At 35.2% G+C, this 14,592-nt stretch overlaps 1 protein-coding gene across 39 annotated transcripts in view; it reads right to left on the bottom strand.

Annotated features, from left to right (window-relative positions):
* GNGT1 (G protein subunit gamma transducin 1) overlaps positions 1 to 14,592 on the bottom strand; it is a 340,050-nt gene that overhangs the window by 54,569 nt on the left and 270,889 nt on the right. For 18 of the 39 annotated variants that reach the window (XM_077856901.1, XM_077856902.1, XM_077856905.1 and 15 more), the window contains 2 exons: positions 3,202 to 3,295; positions 1,528 to 1,585 (listed from right to left, as the gene is read on the bottom strand). The exons of 18 other annotated variants lie outside the window; for them this stretch is intronic. The gene's annotated coding sequence lies outside the window, so the exon portion shown is untranslated. The remainder of the gene's footprint in view (positions 1 to 1,527; positions 1,586 to 3,201; positions 3,296 to 14,592) is intronic. 3 more of the 39 variants (XM_077856932.1, XM_077856927.1, XM_077856924.1) reach the window with 1 other exon arrangement.

A 14,592-nucleotide genomic window follows, 5' to 3' on the forward strand; every position in this document is an offset into this window, starting at 1 on the left:
AAGGCCTCTCCTTCTAAAAAACCATTTAGTCTGTTTGCTATGAAGTCTGTCACTGGTATGTTTACAAGGAGATTAAACTAGGGTGTTTGCCTTCTTTTATTTCCAGGGCATCTCCTCCTCTGGCCAGGAGAGCAAATGCATTGCAGACCTGTTGTTTTTAATAATTTATTTCTCAAACAAAACAAAACAAAACAAAAAACAAAACCAATATCAATAAAACTGATAAACTTCTGGCAAGATTAACAAAATAAAAACAAATAAAGAAGACAAAAATAATCACTACCAAAAAGACACAAGTACAGATATGAATACAGGATAAAAGGATAATAAGAGCACATTTGCTACCATTTTATGCCAATATATCAGAAATCATTTTTAAAATATCAGAAATCTTAAATTGAATGGACATGATCCTAGAGGAGAATCTTCAAACATGCAAATAATAAAAGAGAAACATGAAAAGGATTGATTGGAGCTATGAATGTTATTAACTGAGAATTTAAGACTGAAAAGAAGTGAGAATAAAGGCAACAGAATGGAATGATTTTTGTTATATGCTCAGTCAATGTAGAAACGAAACAACTAACAAAAATCAGGAGGCAAAGGAAAATGAAGGTGCAAAATGCAATCAGCAAGATTCAATGGATACAACTTACGGCTGAGAAATCAAGTAGTTGGAATAGTGACGTATCACAAATATAAACACCACTAAGATCATACTATTGAGTAAAATTTTGCAATGAAATTACCAGTGGAGGGTAGAAGTCGTAAATTAATTTTATCGTAGCACATAGTTTGGAGCAGATAGTTAAGGGCTAATGAAGACGGGAACTGAGGGCATTTTTTTTTTTTTTATTTTAATGATAGTCACAGAGAGAGAGAGAGAGGCAGAGACATAGGCAGAGGGAGAAGCAGGCTCCATGCACCGGGAGCCCGATGGGATTCGATCCCGGGTCTCCCGGATCACGCCCTGGGCCAAAGGCAGGCGCCAAACCGCTGCGCCACCCAGGGATCCCAACTGAGGGCATTTTGAGTGAAATTGCAAAGTACTCAGTAGAAATGAAATACAGGGGGATCCCTGGGTGGCTCAGCGGTTGAGTGCCTGCCTTCCGCCCAGGGCATGATCCTGGAGACCCGGGATCAAGTCCCACATCAGGCGCCCTGCATGGAGCCTGCTTCTCCCTCTGCCTATGTCTCTGCCTCTATCTCTCTCTCTCTGTGTGTCTCTCATGAATAAATAAATAAAATCTTTAAAAAAAAAAGAAATGAAAATACAAAGAAACATCAGACAGCTGGAATAAAAAGCAAAGAAAACACCTAGTGAAGGATACATTTTAAAAATAGGAGACTTCTGGTTTCCAGTCTGATTTTCATAAAGATCTTGAAAGTAGTCATTCTGCCCTCCCAACAACAAAAACAAACAAACCAAACTCAACAACTTTTCTTAGATCCACTAGATAACTGATGTTACAGGGTAAACTGATAGGTGGAAAAATAAACAGGTGAATACAGAGCATCACAACTTACCAGGAGCAGAGGACCAGGAACAGAAGCTCAGAAGAATGCCAGGAACTGGTAGGAACACCTAAATGTGAATCGACTCATTGATGAAGACTGAGCATGAGCTAGTTTGAGAGGTTAAAAACTCCTGGGGCCCAACCTTACAAAGTTAAATGTAGTTTTACATTATGATCCAGCATTCATGCTCCTATAAGTTTACCCAATGAGATAAAAATTTATGTCAAAACAAAAACCTACACACAAATCTTTATAGCAGCTTTATTTATATTTGCTAACAATTGGAAGCTACCAAAATGTCCTTTGGTAAGTGAATGAATAAACAAACTGGTTCCATTCCATAGAATGGAATATTATTAGCAATAAGAACAAATGAGCTATCAAACCACTAAAAGATATGGAGGATCATTAAATGCATATTGCTAAGTGAAAGAAGCCATTCTGAAAAGGATACATCTTGTGATTCTAACTACATGACATTCTGGAAAAGACAAAACTATAGAGACAGTAAAAGAATCAGGATTAGGAGTTTGAGGGGTGAGAGAGAGGAATAGATAGGTAGAACACAGTGGATTTTTAGGTCAGTGAAACTATTTTGTATGATATTCTATTGGTGGACACATAACATGATATATTTGTCAAAATCTACTGAATGTACAACACAAAGAATGAACCTCACTGTAAACTTCAGACTTTAGTTAATAATAATGGACCAACCTTTGACAGATGAATGGATAAAGATGTAGTATATAGAGACAATGGAATATTACTCAGCCATCAGAAAAGGATGAATATTAGGACCCTTGAGTGGCTCAGTGGTTGAGCAGCTCCCTTCAGCTCTGGGAGTGATCCTGGAGTTCTGGGATCAAGTCCCACATTGGGCTCCCCCTAGGGAGCCTGCTTCTCCCTCTCCCTCTGCCTATGTCTCTGCCTCTTTATGTCTCTCATGAATAAATAAATAAATCTTTTTAAAAAGGAAGAAAAGGATGAATATTTACCATTTACTTTGATGTGGATGGAACTGGTGAGTATTATGCTGAGTGAAACTAGTCGATTGGAGAAAATTCTCATACAGTCTCACTCATATATAGAGTATAAGAAATAGTGAAGAGGACCATAAGGGAAACTGAGTGGGGAAAAATTAAAGAGGAAGGCAAACCATGAGAAACTGCTAACTCTGGGAAACAAACAGAAAGTTGCAGAAGGGGAGGTGGGTGAGGGGATGGGGTAACTGGGTGACAGGCACTAAGGAGGGTATGTGATGGGATGCCATTGGGTATTATTGCATTGGCAAATGAATTTAAATAAAATTTAAAAATGAAGTAAATTTAAAAATGGACCAACATTAATTAATTGCATCAAGTATACCACACTAATGGAAAATGTAATAATAGGGGAAATTATGTGCAGGAGAAAAGGGGATACATAGGAACTCTCCATATTGTCTGCTCTATATTTCTATAAAACCAAAAATTTTTGAAAAAAATCAATTAATTAAAAAAGCAGACTAAACAATGTAACACTATAAATGGATTCAAACATATCTGTCACATCAGTGAATATAACTTGATTTAAATCACATGGGTTAAAAATGAGGTTTAAATAAGACAAAAAAATTATAAGAGATGGAGGAGTGAGTAGTAATTAAGCTGGACATACATATGAAGCCAGCAAAATACATACACTAGCTCTTTGCTTCAGTATCCAGTCTTCTCCAGGGCTTCCTAACTGGTGTTTTCCATGGAACATCTGGAGCTTCTAGAGTTTTTGAGACTATCTTTAGATAAAAAGGCAATTTACAAATTCAAAATTAGGTATTAAAGTGCTTATTTAGGATGAGAAAAGAAATGACAATAAAATACTGGAGCCTAGGAAATTCAAATTCCTTTTTTCTAAGGTCTTCAGGAAAGTTACCATAAATGCCTATCCTGATATGCTTCCTGGTTGTACCCAGGCTTCCTTCTCCCTTCCAAACACCTCTTAACTCTCAACAACACTCCATATTCACAGTGCTCAGCAAGTGAAAACCTCTGACTCTTACTCTCCATTAGCAGCACAGTGAATCTGCCTCTGTCCTGTGACCATTATTTTTCAATAACTACAAGTCCACAGGACACAGGGATACAGGAAAATCTCTGTCAGCCTGGAGCTTCTCCACAACCATGAAGGACTTCATTCTTGACTCTGAGACACCAATTGTGGCTTCCCTTCTGGGTGACTAACGAAACCCTTCCTTTCTGGAAACACCTTCCCTCATGGTCTAATTGATTTAAAAACTTTTGTTCCCACTCCAGTGTTTTGTCTTTTTATTCTTGGCCCTCAGTTCTGGTTTACAATCCTTAAGTTCCATAGGGTTGTATTTCTTAAAGGATGATACGGTGGAGGTGGAAGATGGTCTTTAGGTCTGTTAGTTTAAGGAGATGATAAGGAAAATGAGTCCTGAGAGGGAAGTAGCTGCAAGATATTGATCTCAGGGCTTTCCTTCTATTAAGTTTGACCTCTAAATCTGTCTCCTGATTAGGAGTATACCGAACTTGTCTTTTTGTTTACCTAGAGTTGTATGAAAACAAAACCTTACCTAGCTTTATTATATGTTAGGTTCTATAAAGAGAAAAAAAAATCAATTCTGATGCTTAATTCATGTGATATCTTTAGGAGGTACAATATACTTGAACTTTTTTTTTTTCAAGAAGGTTACATCAATGGTGTATTTTTCTGAAAAGCTTTGAATGTCTTTGTCTTTATATGTGAGGAAGAACATAGTTGGGATATCATTCCCCTCCAGTTCATATAGACATTATTCAATTGCCTTTGTCATTTTATTTTATTACTCATTTATTTTTTTATTTCCTTTTCCCCCCAAATTTTTATTTCAATTCCAGTTAGTTAACATATAGTGCAATATTGGTTTCAGGGGTAGAATTAAGCGGTTCATTACTTATATACAAAATCCAGTGCTCATCATAAAAAGTGCCCTCCTTAATACCCATCACCCATCTAGCCCATCCTCCACTTACCTCCTTCCATCAACCTTGGTTTGTTCCTTCAGTTTGTTCTCTACATTAAGAGTCTTTTATGGTTTATTTCACTCTCCCACCCCCATCCCGCATATGTTCATATGTTTTGTTTCTTAAATTCCACATATGAGGGAAATCATATGGTATTTGTGTTTCTCTGACTGACTTATTTTGCTTAGCATAATATACTCTAGCTCTAATCACATTATTGAAAATGGCAAGATTTCATTACTTTTGATGACTGAGTAATGTTCAATTGTATATATATGCCACATCTTCTTTATCCATTTATCAGTTCATGGACATTTAGGCTCTTGCCATAGTTTGGCTGTTGTTGATAATGCTGCTATAAACATCAGGTACATGTATCCCTTAGAATCTGTATTTTTGTATCATTTGGGTAAATAGTAGTTCAATTGCTGGATGGTAGGGAAGTTTTATTTTTAACTTTTTTGAGGAACCCCCATACTGTTTTCCAGAGTGGGTGCACTAGTCTGCATGAGGGATTCCCTTTCTCCAGCACCTGTTGTTTCTTGTGTTGTTAATTTTAGCCATTCTGACAGGAATGAGGTGATAACCACAGTTTTGATTTGGATTTCCCTGATGATCAGTGATGTTGAGCATCTTTTCATGTGTCTGTTGACCATCTGGATGTCTTCTTTGGAAAAATCTCTATTCATGTCTTCTGCCCAGTTTTTAACTGGATTATTTGTTTTTGAGGTATTGAGTTTGATAAGTTCTTTACAGATTTTGGAGACTAACCTTTCATCAGATATGTAATTTGTAAATATCGTCTCCCATTCTTTGGGTTTCCATTTAGTTTTATTGACTGTTTCCTTCACTGTGCAGAAGGTTTTATCTTGATGAAGCCCCAGTTGTTCACTTTTGCTTTTGCTTGCCTTGCCTCCAGTGATGTGTCTAGTAAGAAATTGCTCTGGCTGAGGTCAAAGAGGTTGCTGTCTGTGTTCTTCTCTGGGATTTGGATGGTTTCCTGTCTCATATTTAGATCTTTCATCATTTTGAATTCATTTTTATGTATAGTATAAGGAAGCATTCCTTATTCCTATATTCCTATACCATTCCTATTCCTATATTCCTATATCAATAAGGAATATTCCTTATTCCTATACCATTCTTCTGCACGTGGTTGTCCAGTTATCCCAACATTATTTGTTAAATAGACTTTTTTCCTATTGAATATGTTTTCCTGTTTTGTTGGAGATAGTTGTGGGTCCATTTTAGGGTTTTCTATTCTGTTCCATTAATCTATGTGTCTATTTTTTGCACCAGTACCATACTGTCTTGGTGACTACAGCTTTGTAATATAGCTTGAAGTCCAGAATTGTGAAACCTCCACTTTGCTTTTTTTTCAGTGTTGATTTGGCTATTGGGGGTCTTCTGTGATTCCATACAAATTTTAGGATTGTTTGTTCTGTCTTTGTGAAAAATGCTAGTAGTATTTTGATAAGGATTATATTAAATGTGTAGATTGCTTTGGGTAGTGTAGACATTTTAACAATGTTTGTTCTTCTAATCCATGAGCTTGGAATGTTTTTCCATTTTTGTGTGTGTCCTATTCAATATCTTTCATAAGTGTTCTGTAGTTTTTAGAATATAGATCTTTTACCTCTCTGGTTAGGTTTATTCCTAGGTTTCTTATGATTTTTGGTGCAGTTGCAAATGAAATTGAATCCTCAATTTCTTTTTCTGCCACTTCATTATTGATGTACAGAAATGCAACAGATTTCTGTACATTGGTTTAATATCTTGTGAGTTTACTGAGTTCATGTATTAGTTCTAGCAGTTTTTTGGTGGAGTCTTTCAGGTTTTCTGCATAGAGTCTTATGTTGTCTGCAAATGGTGGAAGTTTGACTTCTTCCTTGCTGTTTTGGATTACGTTTATTTCTTTCTATTGTCTGATTGCTGAGGCTAAGACTTCCAGTACTTAAATAGTAATTTAAATAGTAATGGTGAGAGTGGACATCTTTGTCTTGTTCCTGCCAATAGAGGAACAGGAGTTTTTTTCCCATTGAAGATATTAGCTGTGAGTCTTTCATTTATGGCCTTTATGATGTTGAAGTTTGTTCCATCTGTACCTATTTTGTTGAGGGTTTTTATCAATAACGGATGCTGTATTTTGTCAAATGCTTTCTCTGCACCTATTGAGAGGATTATATGACTCTTTTCTCTTTTTATTAATGTGGTGTATCATGTTGGTTGATTTGCAAATACTGAACCACCCTTGCAGTCCAGGAATAAATGCCACTTGATTGTGGTGAATAATTCTTTTAATGTACTGTTGGATTTGATTTGCCAGTATCTTGTTGAGAAATCTCGCATCCACATTCATAAGGGATATTGCCCTATAATTCTTTCTAGTGGGGTCTTCCTCAGGTTTTGGAATAGGGTAATTCTGGCCTTGTAGAAAGTGTGGAAGTTTTCTTTCCATTTCTATTTTTTGGAACAATTTGAGAAGAACGGGCTTTAATTGTTCCTTAAATGTATGGTAAAATTCCCCTAGTAAGCCATTTGGTCCTGAACTTTTGCTTGTTAGATTTTTGATTAATGATTCAATTTCTTTGCTAGTTATGGGTCTGTTCAATTTTTCTATTGCTTCCTGTTTCAGTTTTGGCAGTTTGCATGTTTCTAGGAATTGGTCCATTTCTTCCAGATTTCCCAGTTTGCTAGCATATAATTTTTCATAATACTCTCTTATAATTGTTTGTATTTCTGTGGTGTTGGTTGTGATCTTCCCTTTCATTTGTGATTTTATTTGTATCCTTTCTCTTTTCTTTTTGATAAGTCTGGCTACGGTTTATCAATTTTATTAATTCTTTCAAAGAACCAGCTCTTAGTTCCATTAATCTTTTCTACTGGGTCTTTTGTTGTTGTTGTTTCTGTATCATTTATTTCTGCTCTAATCTTCATTATTTCCCTTCTTCTGCTGGCTTTAGACTTTATTTGCTGTTTCTTTTCTAGCTCTATTAGGTGTAAGGTAAGATTGTGTATTTGAGATTTTTCTTATTTCTTGTTGTAGGCCTATATTGCATTTTACTACCCTCTTTTGACTGCCTTTGCTGCACCCCAAAGGTTTTGGACTGTTGTGTTTTCATTCATTTGCTTCCATGTATTTTTTAAAAATATATTTATTCATTATAGAGAGGGTGCGCATGAGCTCTCATATGTGGGAGGGGCAGAGGGAGAGAATTTTCAAGCAGACTCCCTGCTGAGCATGGATCCCCAACACAGGGCTTGATCTCATGACCCATGAGATCATGATGTGAGCCAAAATCAAGAGAGTTTGATGGTTAACTGACTGAGTCATCCAGGTGTCCCTTCCATGTACTTTTTTGTTTTAATTCCTGGTTAGCCTATTCATTCTTAGTAGCATATTCTTTAACCTCCATGTATTTGTGGTCTTTCCAATTTATTATTATTATTATTATTATTATTTTTGATGGCTGACTTCAAGTTTCTGAAGATATGCTTCATATGTTCTCAGTCTTTTTATACTTCTTGAGGGCTGATTTGTGATCCAGCATGTGATCTATTCTGGAGAATGTTACATGTGTACTCAAAAAGAATGTGTATTCTGCTGCTTTAGGAAGAAATGTTCTAAATATATGTGCTAAGTCCATCTGGTCCAGTGTGTCACTGAAAGCCATTGTTTCTTTGTTAATTTTTTGCTTAGATGATTTGTCCATTGCTGTGAGTGGGGTCTTAAGGTCTCCTACTATTATTATATTATTATCAATGAGTTTCTTTATGTTTGTTATGAGTTGATTTATATATTTAATGCTCCCAAGTTGGGGGCATAAATATTTATAAATGTTATATCGTCTTGATGCATAGACCCCCTAATCATGATATTATGCACTTCTTCATCTCTTGTAACAATCTTTGGTTTAAAATCTAGTTTGTCTGATATAAGTATGGGCACTCTGGCTTTCTTTTGACATCCATTAGCATCATAGACAGTACTCCATCTCTTTACTTTTAATTTGCAGGTGTCTGTAGGTCTAAAATGAGTCTCTTATGGGTGGCATATAGATGAGTCTTGGTTTTTTTCCTCCATTGTGTTATCCTATGTCTTTTGATTGAAATATTTAGTCCATTTACATTCAGAGTGATTATTGAAATATATGAACTTAGTGCGATTGTGCTACCTGTAAAGTTGGTGTTTCTGATGATGTTCTCTGTTCCTTTCTAGTATTTGTTGATTTTGTTCATTTTTCCCCACTCAAAGAGTTCCCTTTAATATTTCTGGCAGGGCTGGTTCAGTAGTGACAAACTCCTTTAGTTTCTGTGTGTCTGGGAAACTCATTATCTCTCTTTCTATTCTGAATGACAGCCTTGGAGGATAAAGTATTCTTGGCCATATATGCCTTTGTCATTTAGTGTCCCAGAGGAGAATTTTGCCTATTTCCAGCTAGATTCTCTTATATTGTAGTAATCTCTGAGTCTTTTCCATCAATGTACTTAGGAAGGCTTTCTGTCCTAGGCATGCCTATAATTCGAAGATGGCAATTTTCTTCTTGCTTTGTCTACCACTCTCTTTCTCTTCTTTTCACCCAGGAGAAGCTTACATAGGTCTTCCTTTTCTTTATTCATTTTATTTTGTCAGTTTCAATTCCACCATCTCTTTTCTTCATCCCATTTTCACTGAAATTCTAATACTTCATTTTGTAGTTTTATTACAATCTTAACTTATCTTGTCACTTATCCTTCTTTTCTGATTAGGTTCTACTTATCACAGTTCAATCTATTTGGATTTCTTTTTCACAAAGGCTTTATTTTCTAAAATATTTTTTCTGTCATAAATTATTTTTAGCAGTTTGCTTTAGTTTGAGTATTTAAAACTATGTTCCTTTTACATGAGTTTCTAGTGTGGTTTCATAGATCCTATGCTGATTGTAAGTTTTATGCCTTTTGGTATGAGAAAAGATCACTAAAGCCCATTAAAATAGTGTGTGCAGACTTCCCTTGGTTTTATTCACTGACACTATGCTTCACGTCCAGATTCCACCTCAGAGCCACAGCTGGGGATGGTTCTAAATGCAGAAAGCAGTGATCAGAGTTTAGCAGATAATAAACGACAAAGATTTGCTAGATTGACTTAAGGTGTTCTTATGTTCCCACTTCGAGATGTTTCCTGACATTCTGAACTGGAATAAAGAAATAAAGACAAAACGGAAAACCTCATGCTGTGGCTCTTTTCCTCCTAGGCTTGCCAATGGCATATATTTGGAAAACCATAATTCCTATGATCCAATGTTCTGTGGTCATCCCCTTTCTCATCCCTCTCCATTTCCTTCTGCATTGTTTACTGGGAGTCACAATCTCTAATCGACTACATATAAAAGGAGTGCTGTTGATGAGAGATTGTGATATCCTGATTCTAAGATGGCCCTAAGATTCCCGTGCCTTCTGATATTCTCTGTCTTGTGTAGTTCCTTCCCACATTGGGTCAGGATCAGTCTGTGATACCAATAGCATATAGCAGAGGTGATGGGATGTAACATCTAGGATTCCAAAAGCTTCCATCTTGAGCATTCTCTCATTCTTTCTCTTTTCTGGGTTACTTCTGGATAATGCCAGTTTCACATCTTACAGACACTGAGATAGCTCATGGAAAGAATGCTTTGGTGAGGAAGAGAATTCTCCAGAACGAGTCAAGCATTGAGATCACTGATGCCCTGGCTGACACCTTGACTGTAATCTGAGACTTGCAATGAAACTTGTCCAAACCACCCAGATGAGCTGCTTTCAGATTCCTGATACTCAGAAACTATGCACATATGGGCAGCAGTTTGCTTTTAATTTAATTCCTTCAGTTTTGTAGCTAGTGCAAATGTCTTTCAGACCCTGGTAACAGGTTTTCTAGCAATTTTAGTTTTCAACATCATTATGAGTTTATTTTTCTGTATCTTCATAAATATTTTTGTGACCATTTCGTAAAATATATACTAGAACTCATTAAGCCAACTCAATTTTGTTTTTTTGTTTTTTTTAAAAAGATTTTATTTATTTATTCATGAAAGACACACAAAGAGAGAGACAGAGACAGAGACACAGGCAGAGGAAGAATCAGGCTCCATGCAGGGAGCCTGACGTGGGACTCAATCCTGGGTCTCCAGGAACAGGTTTTGGGCTGAAGGCGGTGCTAAACCGCTGAGCCACCCGGGCTGCCCAGCCAACTAAATTTTGAACCAGAATTTCTATAATAAAATTAATTACATATGATTTCAATTATTTTAAGTTGACTAATGTTGATTTCATGGGTCAGTTTATGATATTTTGGTAAATGTTCCCCAACTACGATTGTCAATTTTTCTATTTCTTTTTTCAACTCCATCGATTTTTGCTTCATTTATTTTGAGACTTTTTTGTTTGGTTCCATATTTAGCATCATTACATGTTTCTGGTAGGTTGATCCTTTTATCATTATGTAATGTCCCTCTTTCTTTCTACTCATTTTTTTTCCTCTGAAATCTGTGATCAGACATTAGTCTAATTATTACTTTAAAAAATAATATTTATTTTTATTTTTTTGCGAAGTTTCTCAAAATTTTTTATTTTATTTTATTTTTTTAATAATAAATTTATTTTTTATTGGTGTTCAATTTGCCAACATACAGAATAATATTTATAGTGACAAATGAGAGCTACACTTGTGATGAGCATAGAATAACATTTAGACTTGTTGAACCACTGTGTTGTATACCTGAAACTAATGTAATATTGGGTGTCAACTATCCTTCAAAAAAATTAAAAATAAAATTAATGTTTAAGTGGTATCTTTTCCATCTTTTTACTTTCAACTTACCAATATCATTGATGTTTCCTGTAAACAGTATATAGTTGGGTCATTTTTTTAAGCCACTCTATCTTTCACTCAGTATATTTAAACCATTTACATTTAACATAATTTTAACATGCTGCAACCAATCTGCCATTTATCATTTGTTTTTTGTTTGTTCTTGTTTTTCTTTTTTTATTTCTCTTTTCTTATCTTCTTTTGGGATATGTCAATATTTTTTTAGGGTTCCATACTGATTTATTTAAGGGATTTTTAGTATATATTTTTGCATAGTTTTCATAGTGATTGCTTTGAGTATTACAATATATACAGTCTACTGGTATCATTTTACCACTTCAAGCAAAGTATGGAAAGTTCATTTCCAGTTAAGTCCTTGACTTTCTCCATTTTAAAATATAGTCTTGAGTTTAGGTAGTATTATAGTTTTTATTTCAATCATCAAATATAATTTACAAAACTGATGAGAGAAAGAATTGGCTATTATATGTACCCTGATTTCTTCTCTTTCTGCTATTCCTTCTTTCTTCCTGGTACCTAAGATTCTTTCTTTTATAATTTCCTTTCTATCTGAAGTACTTACTTTAGCCAACCTTTAAAGGTAGGTCTGCTAACAAAAACAAACTAACAGAAACAAACAAAACAAAATAAAATAAAAAAATAAGCAAAGTCTTAGTGTTCCTTTATCTGAAACGTCTTTATATCTCTTTAATTCCTACATGATAATATCACTGGATATAGAATTTGCAGCTGGAAGTGATTTTATTTCACCACTTGAAAATTTTCCCAATTTCTTCTAGTCTCCATGATTTCAGACAAGAAATCCTCTGTCATACAAATTGATATTCCTTGTGAGCAATATGTCCTTTCTCTCTGGATGCATTCAAGACATTTTCCTTATCTTTAATTTCCAGAATTTTAATTATGATAGTATGTATTTCTTTGATTTATCTTGTTTGAAATTTGCTTTTTGAATTTGTAGCTTTATGCTTTTTCCAAATTTGGGAAGTTTCCATCTATTATTTCTTCAGATACTCTTTCAGGCTCATTGTTCCTCCTCTCTTTCTTGGATTCTTATGATATGAATGTTGTTATCTTTTGTTATAGACCTACAGTCTCTTCATCTTTCTTTTCTTTCTTTCTTTCTTTCTTTCTTTCTTTCTTTCTTTCTTTCTCTTTCTTTCTTTCTTTCTTTTTCTTTCTTTCTTTCTTTCTTTCTTTCTTTCTTTCTTTCTTTCTTCTTCTTTTTTCTTTCTTTCTTTCTTTCTTCTTTTTTTCTTTCTTTCTTTCTTTCTTTCTTTCTTTCTTTCTTTTTCTTCTTTTTTCTTTCTTTCTTTCTTTCTTTCTTTCTTTCTTTCTTTCTTTCTTTCTTCTTTCTTCTTTCTTTCTTTCTTTCTTTCTTTCTTTCTTTCTTTCTTTCTCTTTCTTTCTTCTTTCTTTCTTATCAATTTTCATTTTTCAGATAGGGTGAATTCTATTCCTCTCTCTCAAATTCACTGATTCTATGCTCTGTCATCTCCACTGTACTACTGAGTCCATATAGTGAATTTTTTTGTGTTTGTTATTACATTTTCCAGTTCTATAATGTCTCTAAAGCCATTTAAAATTGACTGATCAATTTTCTTTGTTGGTGGTGTCAGGCTTACAAGATGTCAAAGGGATTTCCATTAAATTCCACAGAAGAATGAGCCTACGTGGGCTGCTTTCTGTTGCTAGGTTAGAGATCAGGGAATAATGAGTCTGCTTTGACTTGTTTGGTGGAAGGGACATAAGACTCCCTGTTGCTGTATCATTCCTCTAGTGCTGGTTTCCCAAATCAGTTTACCAACTCACCACTTTTCAGAGTTTTCATTTGGTTGTCTCTTATGTTAATTCCAAGGATTGTATTTGTGCTTCACCAGAGAGGGGCAGAGAGAAATGAGTCTACACCATTTTATGAGTTTCATTAATCTATTCTTGATTTCTTGACAGACTTCCCTTGATGTGGTACCTGACATTATCAGTCCCTAGTAGAGTTAAACTATACTACCTATTTAGAAAATGTGTAGTGCTGGGCTATTCTTTGTGTAGAGGTGGGCCTTGGTTAGACCAAGGCATATTATATAAGAAATAGTAAACTAGTTATATGCTATTGATTGACTATTTATTGCTCAAAAAGGAAAAACATAGCTCAGTGAAAGAAATTTCCTAAATCGGATTAGATTAGATTAGATTTATCCATAAATTTTGAATGATTTATCTGTATAAAACTGTACAAACAGCAGTAAGAAAAGTTAGTGAAGAAGATCATGAGGAAAGAGAGGAAGAGAGGGAGGGAAGAAGGGAGCAGCGGCGAGATAGAGGGAGAGAGAGAGAGGTAAAGAGAGAGAGAGAGAGAGACAGATTGGGAAAAGCTCATTTGCAGAGTTCCCTAGAAACCTGAATATCTTTTCTTTATAGTTACCATTGATGTCTTCATAAAACAAGCACCCATTATCTGTACCTAATGTCTCCAGAATGTGGCTTGGATAAGGGTTTGTCCCTCACAAAGAGAAAAGTCTCATTAATATATCACAGTACCAAAATAATTCACTATACCCAGAAACTCTAATAGGACACTATTTGGATACATTAAGCTATTCTTTTATCTTGACCTTTCTCTCCATTCAGGAACAAGATGGTGTGGCATCCATAGGAATGGGAGTTTACAACAGAAAATCAGGAAAAGGTTTTGTCATTTCAAAAGCCTGGGCCTTGAGATAACTCAGAACACAGAAAAAGAATGTGGTAAATTAGAGTTAGATTTCCTACTCCTAGAAGAAATGCAAGGCTTTAGACAGTCATATGTCATGGGAGCAACCTGACATCCAAGAATGGGACTGAGATTTCAGGAACAGAGCAAAATCTGGCAACACCTTATAAATAGGATGAAAGGATGATTCAAAGGGATTTGTGTGGGCTGGCAGCTGGGGACCAGATCTAAACAAGGAAGTCTCAGAAGGGTATACACAGTTGTTAATAAACATGGGAGTCAAGAGAGCTCCTTCTAATGCTCTGGAACTCCCGCATCTTACATATAACCCCAGGGAAAGTTTAGGTGAATTCTTATTTGCTGAGATTACATTTTTATGACCTGTTGGAGAAAAACTTAGAAGAAAATGTTATCGTTACCTTTGAAGTCTTCTGTGTGCTTCATTCTTCAGATGTAACTACTTTCATAATGCTGTGTTCATTTTTCTACTGTTTTTCTTTTTAATTTTA

This window comes from Canis aureus, chromosome 18, assembly GCF_053574225.1.
Source record: "Canis aureus isolate CA01 chromosome 18, VMU_Caureus_v.1.0, whole genome shotgun sequence".
Lineage (NCBI taxonomy): Eukaryota > Metazoa > Chordata > Mammalia > Carnivora > Canidae > Canis > Canis aureus.